The sequence below is a fragment of the Arachis hypogaea genome, chromosome 20, assembly GCF_003086295.3.
Source record: "Arachis hypogaea cultivar Tifrunner chromosome 20, arahy.Tifrunner.gnm2.J5K5, whole genome shotgun sequence".
NCBI lineage: Eukaryota > Viridiplantae > Streptophyta > Magnoliopsida > Fabales > Fabaceae > Arachis > Arachis hypogaea.
Genome location: NC_092055.1, coordinates 77114230 through 77131388, shown reverse-complemented (window position 1 = coordinate 77131388; position 17159 = coordinate 77114230). Strand labels below are relative to the sequence as shown.

The following is a 17159-nucleotide window of genomic DNA, read 5'->3' as shown; positions in this document are numbered from 1 at the left end:
TTGACGTTTTTTCCTTTGTCAGGGTGGCTGGTAGTGCTTCAAATCCTCCCCCCTTGCAGTAATTCTATCTCCATGGGCTTCATCAAGGATTTTCACATGTTCTAGGGAGAGAACTCTGTTGATGGTAAAAACTTTAGGTAGCTGAGATGGGATGGTGGGGAGATCGGGGGGAATAACTGGGAAGTACGCTGAGATTACTTTATCCCCTGGAGAGAAGTCTTCTGTAGGGATCTTCTTGTTCCTCCACCTCCTTGGTACCTTATTCTTTGTTCCTTTTGATGTTGCCTTGCTCTTTGTGACCTCCTCTTCCAAAGAGATTTTGTTGCTAGTCTCATATAACTCTGGTGGTTTAGGTTCCTCCTAATTTTCCTTGAGCTGTGTCAGCTTCTGAATGCCTTGTTCATCAACTAAGGGGATTCCCAAATGTGCTGGTTGTGCTTCCGTGCCTGTTTCTTCCTTCAGTATCTCACTGTGATCTTTGCTTGGTTCTTTGTTGATACACACAAAACTTGTCTCTCAACAAGTTTTCTTCGGCAAGTATACCGAATTTGTCGTCAAGTAAAAACTCACAATAGAGTGAGGTCGAATCCCACAAAGATTGATTGATCAAGCAACTTTAATTAGAGGAATGTTCTAGTTGAGCGAACCAGAATTTGATTTGAGGTTTGCAGAAAATTAAATGGCGGGAAAGTAAATAGCAGAAACAGTAAATGCTAGAAATAAAGAGCTGAATGTAAATGACGGAAAGTAAATTGCAGAATCTTAAACAGGAATGGGGTAATTGCTCATAAAAGTAAATGGTAGAAATTAAAGAGAATGGGTAAGATCAAAAATGGGGAGTTCATTGGGCTCAAGAGATGTTGCATTCTCCGGATCAAGTTCATTTTCATCTCTTCCTTAATCAATGCATTCATTGATCTCCTTGGCAATCTTAAGTGATCGAATTCCAATTTCTTGGTAATTTAATCTCTCAAATCTTGATCAATAGCCAATTCCTTGGTCAATTTCTCATGAGAAGAGATGAAGTATGGTCATTGATTATACCACATGCATTTCCCAAATCAAGTGTTGGTAGGATTATAGTCACATATCAATCCAAACCCAATTTGGTCCAGCATGAGAAAGCATTTCTAGCATGATCTCTTCATTCCTCTTTCAAGGTTCAGAAGAGATCCAAGTATGAATAGCTTCTTTTCAAAGATAACTACCCAATTGGATGAAGATCGAAAGCTTTCTAGTAAAATCAAGAGAAAAGATAGAAGAAGGAGAATGAAAACTAATATTGATCCATCAAATTACAACAGAGCTCCCTAACCCAATGAAAGGGGTTTAGTTGTTCATAGCTCTGGAAAATGAAAACCAAGAATGAGAATACATGATGAAAGTAAAACTAGAAGTACAGAGAAAGTAAAATACAGAGAGTAGTTCTATGCCAAAGGCTCCCTAAAGTTTCCAACTCCCCAACTAATTCAAAGCTATTCCTATATATACTACTCTTCTCATCTTCTAGTTGGCTCTTCAAGTCTTGGGTATGGGCCTCTGAATCTTGAGTTTAAAGCAGTTATCCTTTTCATTGGGCTTAGCTTTGTTTGCAGAGAGAAAAGATGAAGTAGGCAGGGACTTTGACTCAGGACGTTAGTGGTGTTAACTTTAAGTGAAAGTGTGGGTTCGAGAACGTTAGTGACAATCACCTTTTTCACTAACGTTCCTAACCCAAATATGATCACGTTGACTTCAACGTTAGTGGCACTAACGTGACCACTAACGTTGCCTCTTGGTCCTTCGCACACGTTATTGGGACTTACCTTTCCCAATAACGTGGAGAGTCCTCCCTTGTCCCTACGTTAAAGTCCACGTTAACTAGGTTAACGTGGCTTCTAACGTAGCAGTGCCAATTCTTTGAGAACATTAGTGACACTTAACTTTGTCACTAATGTTCTAATGTGCCCCATTCCCATGTTAGTGTCCACGTTAACTAGGTTAACATGGCTTCTAACGTAGTAATGCTAGCCATCCCCAACGTTAGTGACAAAGGTGAGTGTCACTAACGTTGGCTCATCATCTCTTTATCCACGTTAGCTTCCACGTTAACTAAGTTAACGTGGGAGTTAACGTTGCTCATGGTGGCTCTTGGTGGTTCACCCCAACGTTAGTGACAAAGGTAAGTCTCACTAACGTTGGCTATCAATTGCTCTCTCCACGTTAGCTTCCACGTTAACTAAGTTAACGTGGGAGTTAACGTGGCTTATGGAGGCTTGGCCAACGTTAGTGACAAAGGTGAATGTCACTAACGTTGTCTTCTCTTTTGCTTCTTAACATTAGAGTCCACGTTAACTTAGTTAATGTGGCAACTAACGTGGCCAATTATGAGCTTGGTCCAACGTTAGTGACAAAGGAGAGTGTCACTAACGTTGGCCTTGTTGTCTTCTTCCACGTTAGAGTTCACGTTAACTTAGTTAACGTGACTCTTAACGTCGGCTTATGATGGCTTCGAGGGCGTTATTGGCGATTACCTTTCTCATTAACTTTGCAAGTAAGCACCCATTCCACGTTAGAGGTCACATTAGTGGGACTAACATGACTGCTAACATGGTTCTTCTTTGCTTTCTTTGTCCTGAAATCAAGCAACAAAGTGCATCAAAGTTCTAGTCCAAGTCATGAGTCATGCATCATCCAATTTGTCATATAATTCATGCAAAATTCTTATAAAATCAAGTAAAGTGCACAATGTATGCTTGAATCAAGATGTAAGTGAATATCTACCCAAAACTAGCTTATTTTCTAAGAAAATGCATGAAACTACCTTAAAAACAGTAAAGAAAAGGTCAGTGAAACTGGCCAAAATGCCCTGGCATCAGAACACCAAACTTAAAGCTTGCTTGTCCCTAAGCAAGTACTGGAACAAGAGAATGATGAATGGAATGCCAAGAGAAATGAGTCATTCTTGTGGAAGTCATGTTTCTGGTTTTATGGTGGTTTCATGCATAATAACTTAGGTTCATTCTTTCACTGGCTTTCAGACCTTTATCATGTTCTAGAATACTCACTTGATTGCATCCCATGAGACTTTTATTCATTGATCCTTTTGTTGTCATTTCAGGGCTTATTTATGTTCTTAGGCTAAGTGCTCTGTAAGGGGGTGGTGCACGAAATTGTGTTCCATGTTCTTTGTACTTGTGTGAGATTAACAATATATAATTGTATTGAATCCTCATTGTGGCTCTATGTGTGGACACAACTCCGTTCAACTAACCAGCAAGTGCACTGGGTCGTCCAAGTAATACCTTACGTGAGTAAGGGTCGAATCCCACGGAGATTGTTGGTATGAAGCAAGCTATGGTCACCTTGCAAATCTCAGTCAGGCAGATTTAAACATGATACTTTATTAGATTAAAATAAACAATAAAAGGGATAGAGATACTTATGTAGATTCATTGGCAGGAATTTCAGATAAGCGAATGGCGATGCCTTTCGTTCCTCTGAACCTCTGCTTTCCTGCTATCTTCATCCAATCAGTCTTACTCCTTTCCATGGCTGGCTGTATGCAAGGGCATCACCGTTGTCAGTGGCTACATCCCCACCTCTCAGTGAATCATATGCTCACGCACCCTGTCACGGCACGGCTATTCATCTGTCGGTTCTCGATCATGCTGGAATAGGATTCACCCTCCTTTTGCGTCTGTCACTAACGCCCAACAATCGCGAGTTTGAAGCTCGTCACAGTCATTCAATCATTGAATCCTACTCAGAATACCACAGACAAGGTTTAGACCTTCCGGATTCTCTTGAATGCCGCCATCATTCTAGCTTACGCCACGAAGATTCTGGTTAGGAGATCTAAGAGATATTCATTCTAGCTTAATTCATGTAGAACAGAAGTGTTTGTCAGGCACGCGTTCATAAGGGAGAAGGATGATGAGCGTCACACATAATCATCACCTTCATCACGTTCTTGGGTGCGAATGGATATCTTAGAAGCGAAATAAGAAGAATTGAATAGAAAACAGTAGTACTTTGCATTAATCTTTGAGGAACAGCAGAGCTCCACACCTTAATCTATGGAGTGTAGAAACTCTACCGTTGAAAATACATAAGTGAAGGTCTAGGCATGGCCGAGATGGCCAGCCCCCTAAACGAGATCACAGGATCAAAATACAATCCAGGATGGTCTAAAAGACTAGTAAAAGGTCCTATTTATAATAAACTAGTCACTAGGGTTTACATGAGTAAGTAATAGATGAATAAATCCACTTCCGGGGCCCACTTGGTGTGTGTTTGGGCTGAGCTTAAGTGTAGCACGTGCAGAGGCCATTTGTGGAGTTGAACGCCAGTTTCTGTGCCAGTTTGGGCGTTCAACTCTGGTTTTGGATCCTTTTCTGGCGCTGGACGCCAGATTTGGGCAGAAGGCTGGCGTTGAACGCCCGTTTACGTCGTCTATTCTTGGCCAAAGTATGGACTATTATATATTTCTGGAAAGCCCTGGATGTCTACTTTCCAACGCAATTGGAAACGCGCCATTTCGAGTTCTGTAGCTCCAGAAAATCCACTTTGAGTGCAAGGAGGTCAGAATCCAACAGCATCAGCAGTCCTTTTTCAACCTCTGAATCTGATTTTTGCTCAAGTCCCTCAATTTCAGCCAGAAAATACCTGAAATCACAGAAAAACACACAAACTCATAGTAAAGTCCAGAAATGTGAATTTAACATAAAAACTAATGAAAACATCCCTAAAAGTAACTAGATCCTACTAAAAACATACTAAAAACAATGCCAAAAAGCGTATAAATTATCCGCTCATCACAACACCAAACTTAAATTGTTGCTTGTCCCCAAGCAACTTAAAATCAAATAGGATAAAAAGAAGAGAATATACTATAAATTCCAAACTATCAATGAAACAGAGCTCCAATCATATGAGCGGGACTTATAGCTTTTTGCCTCTTGAATAGTTTTGGCATCTCACTTTATCCATTGAGGTTCAGAATGATTGGCATCTTTAGGGACTTCAGATTTCGAATAGTGTTATTGACTCTCCTAGTTCAGTATGATGATTCTTGAACACAGCTTCTTTATGAGTCTTGGTCGTGGCCCTAAGCACTTTGTTTTCCAGTATTACTACCGGATACATAAATGCCACAGACACATAATTGGGTGAACCTTTTCAGATTGTGACTCAGCTTTGCTAAAGTCCCCAATTAGAGGTGTCCAGGGTTCTTAAGCACACTCTTTTTTTTGCTTTGGACCTTGACTTTAACCGCTCAGTCTCAAGTTTTCACTTGACACCTACACGCCACAAGCACATGGTTAGGGACAGCTTGGTTTAGCCGCTTAGACCAGGATTTTATTCCTTTAGGCCCTCCTATCCACTGATGCTCAAAGCCTTGGGATCCTTTTTATTTGCCCTTGCCTTTTGGTTTTAAGGGTTATTGGCTTTTTCTGCTTGCTTTTTCTTTTTCTTTCTATTTTTTTTTTTTATTCTTATTTTCGCCCTTTTCTTTTTTTCTTTTTTTTTTTTTTTTTTTTGCACACATTGTTCTTTGCTGCTTTTTCTTGCTTCAAGAATCATTTTTTTTTATTTTTCAGATTATCAAATAACATGTCTCCTAGTCATCATTCTTTCAAGAGCCAACATATTTAACACTCTTAAACAACAACTTCAAAAGACATATGCACTGTTCAAGCATACATTCAGAAAATAAGAAGCATTGTCACCACATCAATATAATTAAACTAAGTTCAAGGATAAATTCGAAACTCATGTACTTCTTGTTCTTTTGAATTAAAACAGTTTTTATTTAAGAGAGGTGATGGATTCATAGGACATTCATAACTTTAAGACAAAGTTATTAACTACTAATGATCATGTAATGAAGACACAAACATGGATAAGCACATAACATATAAAACGAAAAAAAAAACAGAGAAAGTAAGAACAAGGAATGAGTCCACCTTAGTGATGTCCTTGAGCTCTTCTATGTCTCTTCCTTGTCTTTGCTGCTCCTCCTTCATTGCTTTTAGATCTTCTCTGATTTCATGAAGGATGATGGAGTGCTCCTGATGTTCCACCCTTAGTTGCTTCCAATAATTGTGTGGAAGAAAATGAATCCCCTGAGGTATCTCAGGGATCTCTTGATTTGCAGTCAAATGTTCTACCACTGAGCTATAGACCCTTGATGGAAGCTTTTGTCTTCCCTTTCCTCTTTCTAGAGGTTTCTCTGGCCTTAGGTGCCATCAATGGTTATGGAAAAAACAAAAAAGCTATGCTTTTACCACACCAAACTTAGAATGTTGCTCGCCCTCGAGCAAAAGAAGAAAGAATAGAAGAATAAGAAGAAGATATGGAGGAGATGGATGGGAGTGTGTATTCGGCCATATGGGTGGGATTGGGTGGGAGAGAGATGTTGAATTTTTGAAGGTAGTGGGTGTATGGATGTGAGTGGTAAATGGAAAAAAAGAAGGGATGATCATGAATGGAAAGAGAGATGATGAGGTAGGTGGGGATCCTGTGGGGTCCACAGATCCTGAGGTGTCAAGGCATTTACATCCCTGCACCAATTTAGGCATGTAAAATGCCCTTGCACACAACTCTGGGCGTTCAGCGCTAGGTTGGTGCCCTTTTTGGGCGTTCAACGCCCCTTTGCTGCCATTTCTGGCGTTGAACGCCAGAACCATGCTTGTTCTGGGCGTTCAGCGCCAGGATGCTCCCATTCTAGGCATTCAGCGCCAGAACTATGCTCTGTTCTGGCGTTTGAACGCCAGACAGATGCTCTTCCAGGGTGTGATTTTTCTTCTGCTGTTTTTGATTCTGTTTTCAATTTTTATATTTATTTTGTGACTCCACATGATCATGAACCTAAGAAAACATGAAAAACAATAAAAATAAGAATTAGATAAACATTGGGTTGCCTCCCAACAAGCGCTTCTTTAATGTCAATAGCTTGACAGTGGGCTCTCATGGAGCCTCACAGATGTGCAGAGCTTTGTTGAGACTCTCCAACACCAAACTTAGAGTTTGGATATGGGAGTTCAACACCAAACTTAGGGTTTGGTTGTGGCCTCCCAACACCAAACTTAGAGTTTGACTGTGGGGGCTCTGGTTGACTCTGCTTTGAGAGAAGCTTTTCAAGCTTCCTCTCCATGGTTGCAGAGGGAGATCCTTGAGTTTTGAATACAAGGGAGTTCTCATTCCATTGAAGGACTATTTCACCTCTGTCAACATCAATCACAGCTCTTGCTGTGGCCAGGAAAGGTCTTCCTAGGATGATGGATTCATCCTCTTCCTTTCCAGTATCCAGGACTATGAAATTAGTAGGTATGTAAAGGCCCTCAACCCTTACTAATACATCTTCTACTTGTCCATAAGCCTGTCTTCTTGAGCTGTCTGCCATCTCTAGTGAGATTTTAGCAGCTTGCACCCCATAGATTCCCAGTTTCTCTATTACAGAGAGGGGCATGAGGTTTATACTTGAACCAAGGTCACACAGAGCTTTAAAGATCATGGTGCCTATGGTACAAGGTAATATGAACTTTCCAGGATCCTGTCTCTTCTGAGGCAATGTCAGTTGATCCAGATCACTTAGTTCATTGATGAACAAGGGAGGTTCAACTTCCCAAGCATCAATGCCAAACAATTTGGCATTCAGCTTCATGATTGCACCAAGAAACTTGGCAGTTTGGTCTTCAGTGACATCCTCATTCTCTTCAGAAGAGGAATACTCATCAGAGCTCATGAAGGGCATAAGGAGGTTCAATGGAATCTCTATGGTCTCTAGATGAGCCTCAGAGTCCTTTGGTTCCTCAGAGGGAAGCTCCTTATTGGTCACTGGACGTCCCAGGAGGTCTTCCTCCTTGGGATTCACGTCCTCTCGTCTCCTCACAGGTTCGGCCATGGCACTTATGTCAATGACCTTGCACTCTCCTTTTGGATTCTCTTCTGTATTGCTTGGGAGAGTACTAGGAGGGATTTCAGTGATCCTTTTACTCAGCTGGCCCACTTGTGCTTCCAAATTTCTAATGGAAGACCTTGTTTCATTCATGAAACTTACAGTGGCCTTAGATAGATCAGAGACTAGATTTGCTAAATTAAAAGCATTTTGTTCAGAGTTCTCTGTCTGTTGCTGAGTGGATGATGGAAAAGGCTTGCTATTGCTAAACCTGTTTCTTCCACCATTATTAAAGCCTTGTTGGGGCTTTTGATCCTTCCATGAGAAATTTGGATGATTTCTCCATGTTGAGTTATAGGTGTTTCCATAAGGTTCACCTATGTAATTTACCTCTGCTATTGCAGGGTTCTCAGGATCATAAGCTTCTTCAGGAGAAGCCTCTTGAGTACTGTTGGATGCAGCTTGCATTCCATGCAGACTCTGAGAGATCATATTGACTTGCTGAGTCAATATTTTATTCTGAGCCAATATGGCATTCAGAGTATCAACCTCAAGAACTCCTTTCTTCATAGGCGTCCCATTACTCACAGGATTCCTTTCAGAAGTGTACATGAACTGGTTATTAGCAACCATGTCAATGAGTTCTTGAGCTTCTGCAGGCGTTTTCTTTAGGTGAATGGATCCACCTGCAGAAGTATCCAATGACATCTTAGATAACTCAGACAGACCATCATAGAATATATCCAGGATGGTCCATTCTGAAAGCATGTCAGAAGGACACTTTTTGGTCAACTGTTTGTATCTTTCCCAAGCTTCATAGAGGGATTCACCTTCTTTCTGTCTGAAGGTTTGAACATCAGCTCTAAGCTTGCTCAGCTTTTGAGGAGGAAAATACTTGGCTAAGAAAGCCGTGACCAGCTTATCCCAAGAGTTCAGGCTGTCTTTGGGTTGAGAATCCAACCATAATCTAGCTCTGTCTCTTACAGCAAAAGGGAAAAGCATGAGCCTGTAGACTTCAGGATCTACTCCATTAGTCTTAACAGTATCACATATCTGCAAGAATTCAGTTAAGAACTGAAAAGGATCTTCAGATGGAAGTCCATGAAACTTGCAGTTCTGCTGCATTAGAGAAACTAATTGAGGTTTAAGCTCAAAGTTGTTTGCTCGAATGGCAGGAATGGAGATGCTTCTTCCATGTAAATTGGAATTAGGTGCAGTAAAGTCACCAAGCATCTTCCTTACATTATCATTATTTTCGGCTGCCATCTCCTTTTCTTGCTCGAAAATTTCTGAAAGGTTATCTCTGGATTGTTGTATTTTAGCTTCTCTTAATTTTCTCTTCAGAGTCCTTTCAGGTTCTGGATCTGCTTCCACAAGAATGTTCTTATCCTTGCTCCTGCTCATATGACAAAGAAGAGGGCACAGAAAAATAATAATAATAATGGAGATCCTTTATACCACAGTATAGGGATTCCTGTGTGAGTGGAAGAAGATGGGGAGACAAAGAATGTAATATAATGGAAGAAACACAACTGTGAGGAGGCTAGATATGTGAGATGAGATGTTAGGATATGAATGAATAAATAGAATGAGATGGGAGAGGGAGAATTTTCGAAAATATTTTTGAAAGAGTTAGTGATTTTCGAAAAATGGTTTTTGAAAATTGTTAGTATTTTTTTCGAAAATTTTTTTTAAAATTAAAAATAAAAATAAGAATAATTAGTTAATTAAAAAGAAATTTTTGAAAAAGAGGGGAGATATTTTCGAAAATTAGAGAGAGAGAGAGTTAGTTAGGTAGTTTTGAAAAAGTTAAGAAACAAACAAAAAGTTAGTTAGTTAGTTGAAACAAATTTTGAAAAGATAAGAAGTTAGGAAGTTAGAAAAGATATTTTTGAAAAAGATAAGATAAGAAGATATTTTTGAAAAGATATGATAAAATTAGTTTTGAAAAAGATTTGATTTTTAAAATCACAATTAATGACTTGATTCATAAGAAATCACAAGATATGATTCTAGAACTTAAAGTTTGAATCTTTCTTAACAAGCAAGTAACAAACTTCAAATTTTTGAATCAAAACATTAATTGATTATGTTATTTTCGAAAATTTGGTCTAAAAATAAGAAAAAGATTTTTGAAAAATATTTTTGGAATTTTCGAAAATAACTAAAAATTTTGAAAAAGATTTGATTTTTGAAAAAGATTTTGAAAAAGATAAGATTTTCAAATTGAAAATTTGATTTGACTCATAAGAAACAATTTGATTTTAAAAATTTTTGAAAAAGTCAATCCAAATTTTCGAATTTGATGAGAGAAAAAGGGAAAGAACATGATGAACAATGAATGCATGCATGAATGCTATGAATGTCAAGATGAACACCAATGCTATTGAAATTTTTAGATCAAAACAATGAATGCATGCATGAATGCTATGAATGTCAAGATGAACACCAAGAACACTATGAAGAACATGATGAACATCAAGAACATATTTTTGAAAAATTTTTAATGCAAAGAAAACATGCAAGACACCAAACTTAGAATTCTTTAATGCTTAGACGCTAAGAATTCAAGAATGCATTTGATAAACATGAAAAGACACAAAACAAAAAATCATCAAGATCAAACAAGAAGACTTACCAAGAACAACTTGAAGATCATGAAGAACACTATGAATGCATGAATTTTCGAAAAATGCAAGATGCACATGCAATTGACACCAAACTTATGATATGACTCAAGACTCAAACAAGAAACACAAAATATTTTTTATTTTTATGATTTTCTAATTTTTTTGGATTTTTATTTTATATTTTTTGCATATTAAAAGGAAAAATAAGGATTCCAAAAATTTTTAATATGAATTCCAGGAATCTTGCATTCTTAGTCTAAAGCTTCAGTCCAGGAATTAGACATGGCTCACTAGCCAGCCAAGCTTTCAATGAAAGCTCCAGTCCAAAACACTAGACATGGCCAATGGCCAGCCAAGCTTTAGTCTTTAACACGAGAGTATATTGCTCTTTGATAACAAATTGCATGCCTCAGTCCAAAAGAATTTAGACATGGCTTTACAGCCAGCCAGGCTTCTCATGCTTCATGAAACACTAGAATTCATTCTTAAAAATTCTGAAGCCATAAAATAATTTATTTTTGAAAACACATTTTTATATTATTATTTTCGAAAACAGATGAGAAAATTTTAGAAATATTTTTGAAAAATTTTTTGAAAAGAAAACGAAAAGAAAGTTACCCAATCTGAGCAACAAGATGAGCCGTCAGTTGTCCAAACTCAAACAATCCCCGGCAACGGCGCCAAAAACTTGGTGTTGTTGCCGGATCAAAAGGGAATCTGGCACTGATGTTACCGGACCAAAAGCTTGCCGAAAACTCAAACAATCCCCGGCAACGGCGCCAAAAACTTGGTGCACGAAATTGTGTTCCATGTTCTTTGTACTTGTGTGAGATTAACAATATATAATTGTATTGAATCCTCATTGTGGCTCTATGTGTGGACACAACTCCGTTCAACTAACCAGCAAGTGCACTGGGTCGTCCAAGTAATACCTTACGTGAGTAAGGGTCGAATCCCACGGAGATTGTTGGTATGAAGCAAGCTATGGTCACCTTGCAAATCTCAGTCAGGCGGATTTAAACATGATACTTTATTAGATTAAAATAAACAATAAAAGGGATAGAGATACTTATGTAGATTCATTGGCAGGAATTTCAGATAAGCGAATGGCGATGCCTTTCGTTCCTCTGAACCTCTGCTTTCCTGCTATCTTCATCCAATCAGTCTTACTCCTTTCCATGGCTGGCTGTATGCAAGGGCATCACCGTTGTCAGTGGCTACATCCCCTCCTCTCAGTGAATCATATGCTCACGCACCCTGTCACGGCACGGCTATTGATCTGTCGGTTCTCGATCATGCTGGAATAGGATTCACCCTCCTTTTGCGTCTGTCACTAACGCCCAACAATCGCGAGTTTGAAGCTCGTCACAGTCATTCAATCATTGAATCCTACTCAGAATACCACAGACAAGGTTTAGACCTTCCGGATTCTCTTGAATGCCGCCATCATTCTAGCTTACGCCACGAAGATTCTGGTTAGGAGATCTAAGAGATATTCATTCTAGCTTAATTCATGTAGAACAGAAGTGTTTGTCAGGCACGCGTTCATAAGGGAGAAGGATGATGAGCGTCACACATAATCATCACCTTCATCACGTTCTTGGGTGCGAATGGATATCTTAGAAGCGAAATAAGAAAAATTGAATAGAGAACAGTAGTACTTTGCATTAATCTTTGAGGAACAGCAGAGCTCCACACCTTAATCTATGGAGTGTAGAAACTCTACCGTTGAAAATACATAAGTGAAGGTCCAGGCATGGCCGAGATGGCCAGCCCCCTAAACGAGATCACAGGATCAAAATACAATCCAAGATGGTCTAAAAGACTAGTAAAAGGTCCTATTTATAATAAACTAGTCACTAGGGTTTACATGAGTAAGTAATTGATGAATAAATCCACTTCTGGGACCCACATGGTGTGTGTTTGGGCTGAGCTTAAGTGTAGCACGTGCAGAGGCCATTTGTGGAGTTGAACGCCAGTTTCTGTGCCAGTTTGGGCGTTCAACTCTGGTTTTGGATCCTTTTCTGGCGCTGGACGCCATATTTGGGCAGAAGGCTGGCGTTGAATGCCAGTTTACGTCGTCTATGCTTGGCCAAAGTATGGACTATTATATATTGCTGGAAAGCCCTGGATGTCTACTTTTCAACGCAATTGGAAGAGCGCCATTTCGAGTTCTGTAGCACCAGAAAATCCACTTTGAGTGCAGGGAGGTCAGAATCCAACAGCATCAGCAGTCCTTTTTCAACCTCTGAATCTGATTTTTGTTCAAGTCCCTCAATTTCAGCCAGAAAATACCTGAAATCACAGAAAAACACACAAACTCATAGTAAAGTCCAGAAATGTGAATTTAACATAAAAACTAATGAAAACATCCCTAAAAGTAACTAGATCCTACTAAAAACATACTAAAAACAATGCCAAAAAGCGTATAAATTATCCGCTCATCCGGGGGCAACTCTTTAGAATAAGCTTTCAGCCAACACTCCCGAACCAGTTGGTTCAAGGTGCTAGGTGTTGAAGCACCCCTAAGGACTTACTTCCTCAAGTCTCTCCCCCATACATACACACCACAGGCACATGGTTTGTTTATTTTCTTTCCTTGAGGTCTTGGTGTCCAGCACCTCTTTGGGTTACTAAATGTTCTGTAGCAAAGATTGCTCTTGATAGTGGACTTTCAGCTGATAATCCTGGGTTAGTTAACCCAAGTTACCAGGTGATAAAGCACCCCTGAGAGCTTAGTAATCTAAGCAGATCCTTGGTATAGGAACACCACAAACACATCCCTCAAGACTCAAACCCTTGGTGCCTAGCCTCTTTTCTTGCTATTTTTCTTTTATTCTACAACTTTGATTGTTTTTTCCCTTTTTCTTATTAGGATCTTGTTATTTAGCTAGTCTCATGGGGTGTGTTCAAGCATATGATTCATGACAGATAGTTGTCTTCCCACCTTGTGGTTGAACCAACTTAGCTAACTTATGACCACACCATAAACTCAAGAACTTACTCCATAGTATGAACTCCACTCTGGTCTTTTATAAAACACTCATTCTCTTTTCATTTGATTCAAAAGGACAAGGATACAATTAAGTAAAGAAATGATGCAGTAATGACATTCAGACTAGAAAACACAGCCCTAATCAACAAAAAGTTTAAAAGACAGAATTGAAAAAGGTTCAAACTAACATGGAAGCATGTTCTATTTCATACAAGATCTTTCTTATTTAAAGCATAGAAAAAAAGGACCAAAGGAACTCCACCACCTTTTACTCATGTGGATGCCCATGCTCCCCTCCTTGTTTGTCCTCTTTGTGTCCCTCTTGAGTGCTCGTATGTAGTACCCTCCTTTTGTGGTGTCCGAACCTTCCTCATTTAATTGTCCAATCAATCCCCTTCAATGCTCCTTTCCTTTTTCCTATAAAAATAAGAAAAATTAATATCATTGAGAAATTAAACTTTATGGCTAGAATAATAAAGAAAATGAACTAGATTGTTTATTCATGAACACCAACTAACTAACTAACTGTGTATCCTTATATACACATTGGTGGCACCTTGGGTGACACCAAACTTAGTTTGTAGCACTGTGATGAAAAAGTTTTGTTCAAGGCTCCAAGATTAGCATGCTCTGGTTTGCATTCATGCTCTCTCGGCATGCTTTGAACACCAAACTTATTCTTCACTATATACTGCCTAATAAGGATTTCACCAAGTGTTTGTCAAGTTTGGGTAGGAATTCATGAATATTGACTTATTCACTATTTTCTAAAAGCATATAAAACATGGGTTGCCTCCCATGAAGCGCTTCTTTAGCGTCACTAGCTTGATGTTTCTCCTTCATCAGGGAGGTTGATAATGCTTCAAGTCTTCTCCTCTGGCAGTAGACCTATATCCAGTGGTTGTATCAATGATCTCTACATGTTCCAAGGAGAGAACTCTGTTGATAGTGAAGACCAGGGGGGATATTTGGGAAGTAAGCTGAGATCACTTTGTCCCCTGGAGAGAAGTCATCGGTAGGGATCTTCTTGTTCCTCCACCTCCTGGGTACCTTCTTCTTTGTTCCTTGTGATGTTGTCTTACTCTTTGTGACCTCCTTCTCTAAGGAAATGTGGTTACTGGTCTCATATGATTCTGGTGGTTTGGGTTCCTCCTGATTTTCTTTGAGCTGTGGCAATTGCTGTTTGCCTTGTTCATCAATCAAGGGAGTTCCCAGATGTGCTGGTTGTGCTTCAGTGCTTGTTTCTTCCTTTAGTATCTCACTGTGATTCTTTCTTGGTTCCTTGTTCTCTTGATCTGTTTCTTGTGAGAGTTTGAAGACATTAAAGCTGAGTTGTTCATCATGGATCCTCAAGATAGCTCCCCTCGCTCTACATCTATGAGTGCTCTAGCTGTAGCTAGGAATAGTCTTCCCAATATGATTGGGTGAGTGTGACTCTCTTCCATGTCCAATATGACAAAGTCTGTTGGGAGGAAGTATTTCCCAACCTTTACCAACACATTTTCCACCACTCCTATTGCTTGTTTTTGAGTTTTATCAGCCAGCCTGATGACTACATCTGTGGGCATTATCTCATTGATCTGCAGCCTCTTCATAAGGGATAAGGGCATTAAGTTGATGCTTGCTTCCAAATCACAGAGTCCCTTATCAAACATGTTTTCTCCGATGGCACAAGGAATGTAGAAACTCCCTGGGTCCTTTCATTTTGTAGGCAACTCTGGTTGAATGAGGGCGCTGCACTCCTTGTTCATCACTATAGTTTGGCCTCCCTTGAATGTGCTTTTCCTGGGAAGCAGTTCCTTCATATACTTAATGTATGCAGGAATTTGTTGGATGGTCTTGATGAATGGTATGTTTACATGCAGAGATGCAAACAAGTCAAGAAATCTTGAGTATATTCTCTTCTCCACAGCACCATTGAGCAGTTGGGGAAAGGGTGCATAGAGTCTCAGCAGCTCCTGTTGTGAGATTTTTGGTTCTTGGTGATCTTTTTCTTTCTTCTCTGCTGAGGTATCTCCAGGTTGTTCTGACGGCTTGTTTGGCTTGTCCTCAGTCTCCTTACCACTTATAGTGACCATCTTGCAATCTTCCCATCTTACTTTCTTTGTTTCACCTCTCGGATTTTTCTCTGTGTCACTTGGGAATCCATCTGTAGGTTTGGAAATCTGCTCAGAGAGATACCCCACTTGAGATTCCAACCTCTTGATGGTGTCTCCCTGGTTCTTAAAATTTGCTCGCACTTCCTCCTTGAACACCTTGTTGTCTTGAATCTCTTTGCATATGCCTTCAAGCAGGTTCTCAATCCTTGAGAGTCTATCATCAGATGATGGTAGGTTGGGATTGAAGGTAGAAGGATGAGGAGTGTTATTTTGGTTTTGATATGGATGTGGAGAGGTGTTATTATGGTGGTGTTGATATGTTCTCTGTATGAATTGTTGGTGAGCTGTATTGTTGTTGGGGTTGTGACGTCTCTGATCTTGGCTTTGATCTTGTTGATTCCCCCACCCAAAGTTTGGGTGATTCCTCCAACCAGGGTTGTAGGTCTTGGAGTATGGGTCATGATTTTGTCTAGGTGAATTCCCAATGTAGTTGGCTTGCTCTTGCTCACTCTCTGCCTCTACATTCACTCCCTCTTGGGTTGTTGATGAGGTAGTCATCGCTGCTACTTGGTTCCTCTCCATCTTCTTGGTGAGGTCAGCTAATTGCTTGGTAATGAGCTTGTTTTAGGCCAGCAGAGCATCTACACTGTTTAGCTCCATCACTCCTCTAGTGTTCCCTCTTTCGGAGGCATAGAAGTAGTCATTCTCTGCTACAGTTTCAATGACATCTATGGCCTCCTCAATGGTCTTCTTCTTGTTCAGAGATCCCCCGGATGAGTGGTCTACTGCTTTCTTTGATTCATAAGAAAGGCCTTCATAGAAAATGTGTAGCTGCACCCATTCATTGAACATATCTGGTGGACACCTCCTTGTTAGGTCCTTAAACCACTCCCATGCTTCATATAGAGTCTCACCATCCTACTGCCTAAAAGTTTGAACCTCAGCTCTCAGCCTGTTGATTCTTTGAGGAGGATAAAATCTGGCTAAAAATTTGTTCACCACCTCTTCCCAGGTTGTCAAACTTTCCTTAGGGAAGGATTCCAGCCATTTAGATGCCTTATCCTTGAGTGAGAAAGGGAACAAAAGTAGTCTATAGGTGTCAGGATGAACACCATTAGACTTCACAGTATCGCATATCCTCAGGAAGGTGGTTAGATGTTGATTGGGGTCTTCTTGGACGCCTCCTCCGAATGAACAGTTGTTCTGAACAAGGGTGATGAGCTATGGTTTTAGTTCAAAGTTGTTGGCATGTATGGTTGGCTTTTGAATGCTACTGGACATTAGGATTTTCGCCAGTAAAGAACTTCATAAAAACAGTCGCGTTGTAGATATAGTCTCTAAACCGATAGAAATCCCTTCATACAAACATTTTGGTTGTCACAAGTAACAAACCCCTTTGAAATTGATAACCGAGTATTCAAACCTCGGGTCGTCTTCTCAAGGAATTGCAGGGAGGTATGTTCTTATTATTGGTTATGAGTTTTGTAAATTGGGGAGATTTGGAGTTTGGGCAATGGGCACAGGTATATTTTCAAAGCAATAAAAATAAATAT

The 17159-nt window shown here is 39.7% G+C and overlaps 2 non-coding genes across 2 annotated transcripts; both read left to right on the top strand.

Moving 5' to 3' along the window:
- The first annotated feature begins 8644 nt into the window (after positions 1 to 8644).
- Positions 8645 to 8752, top strand: LOC112787390 (small nucleolar RNA R71). Its single transcript, XR_003194806.1, has one exon. It is a non-coding gene; the product is annotated as a small nucleolar RNA R71 (small nucleolar RNA).
- A 7701-nt stretch (positions 8753 to 16453) lies between these two features.
- On the top strand, positions 16454 to 16560 carry LOC112788708 (small nucleolar RNA R71). Its single transcript, XR_003196062.1, has one exon. It is a non-coding gene; the product is annotated as a small nucleolar RNA R71 (small nucleolar RNA).
- The last annotated feature ends 599 nt before the right edge of the window (positions 16561 to 17159 follow it).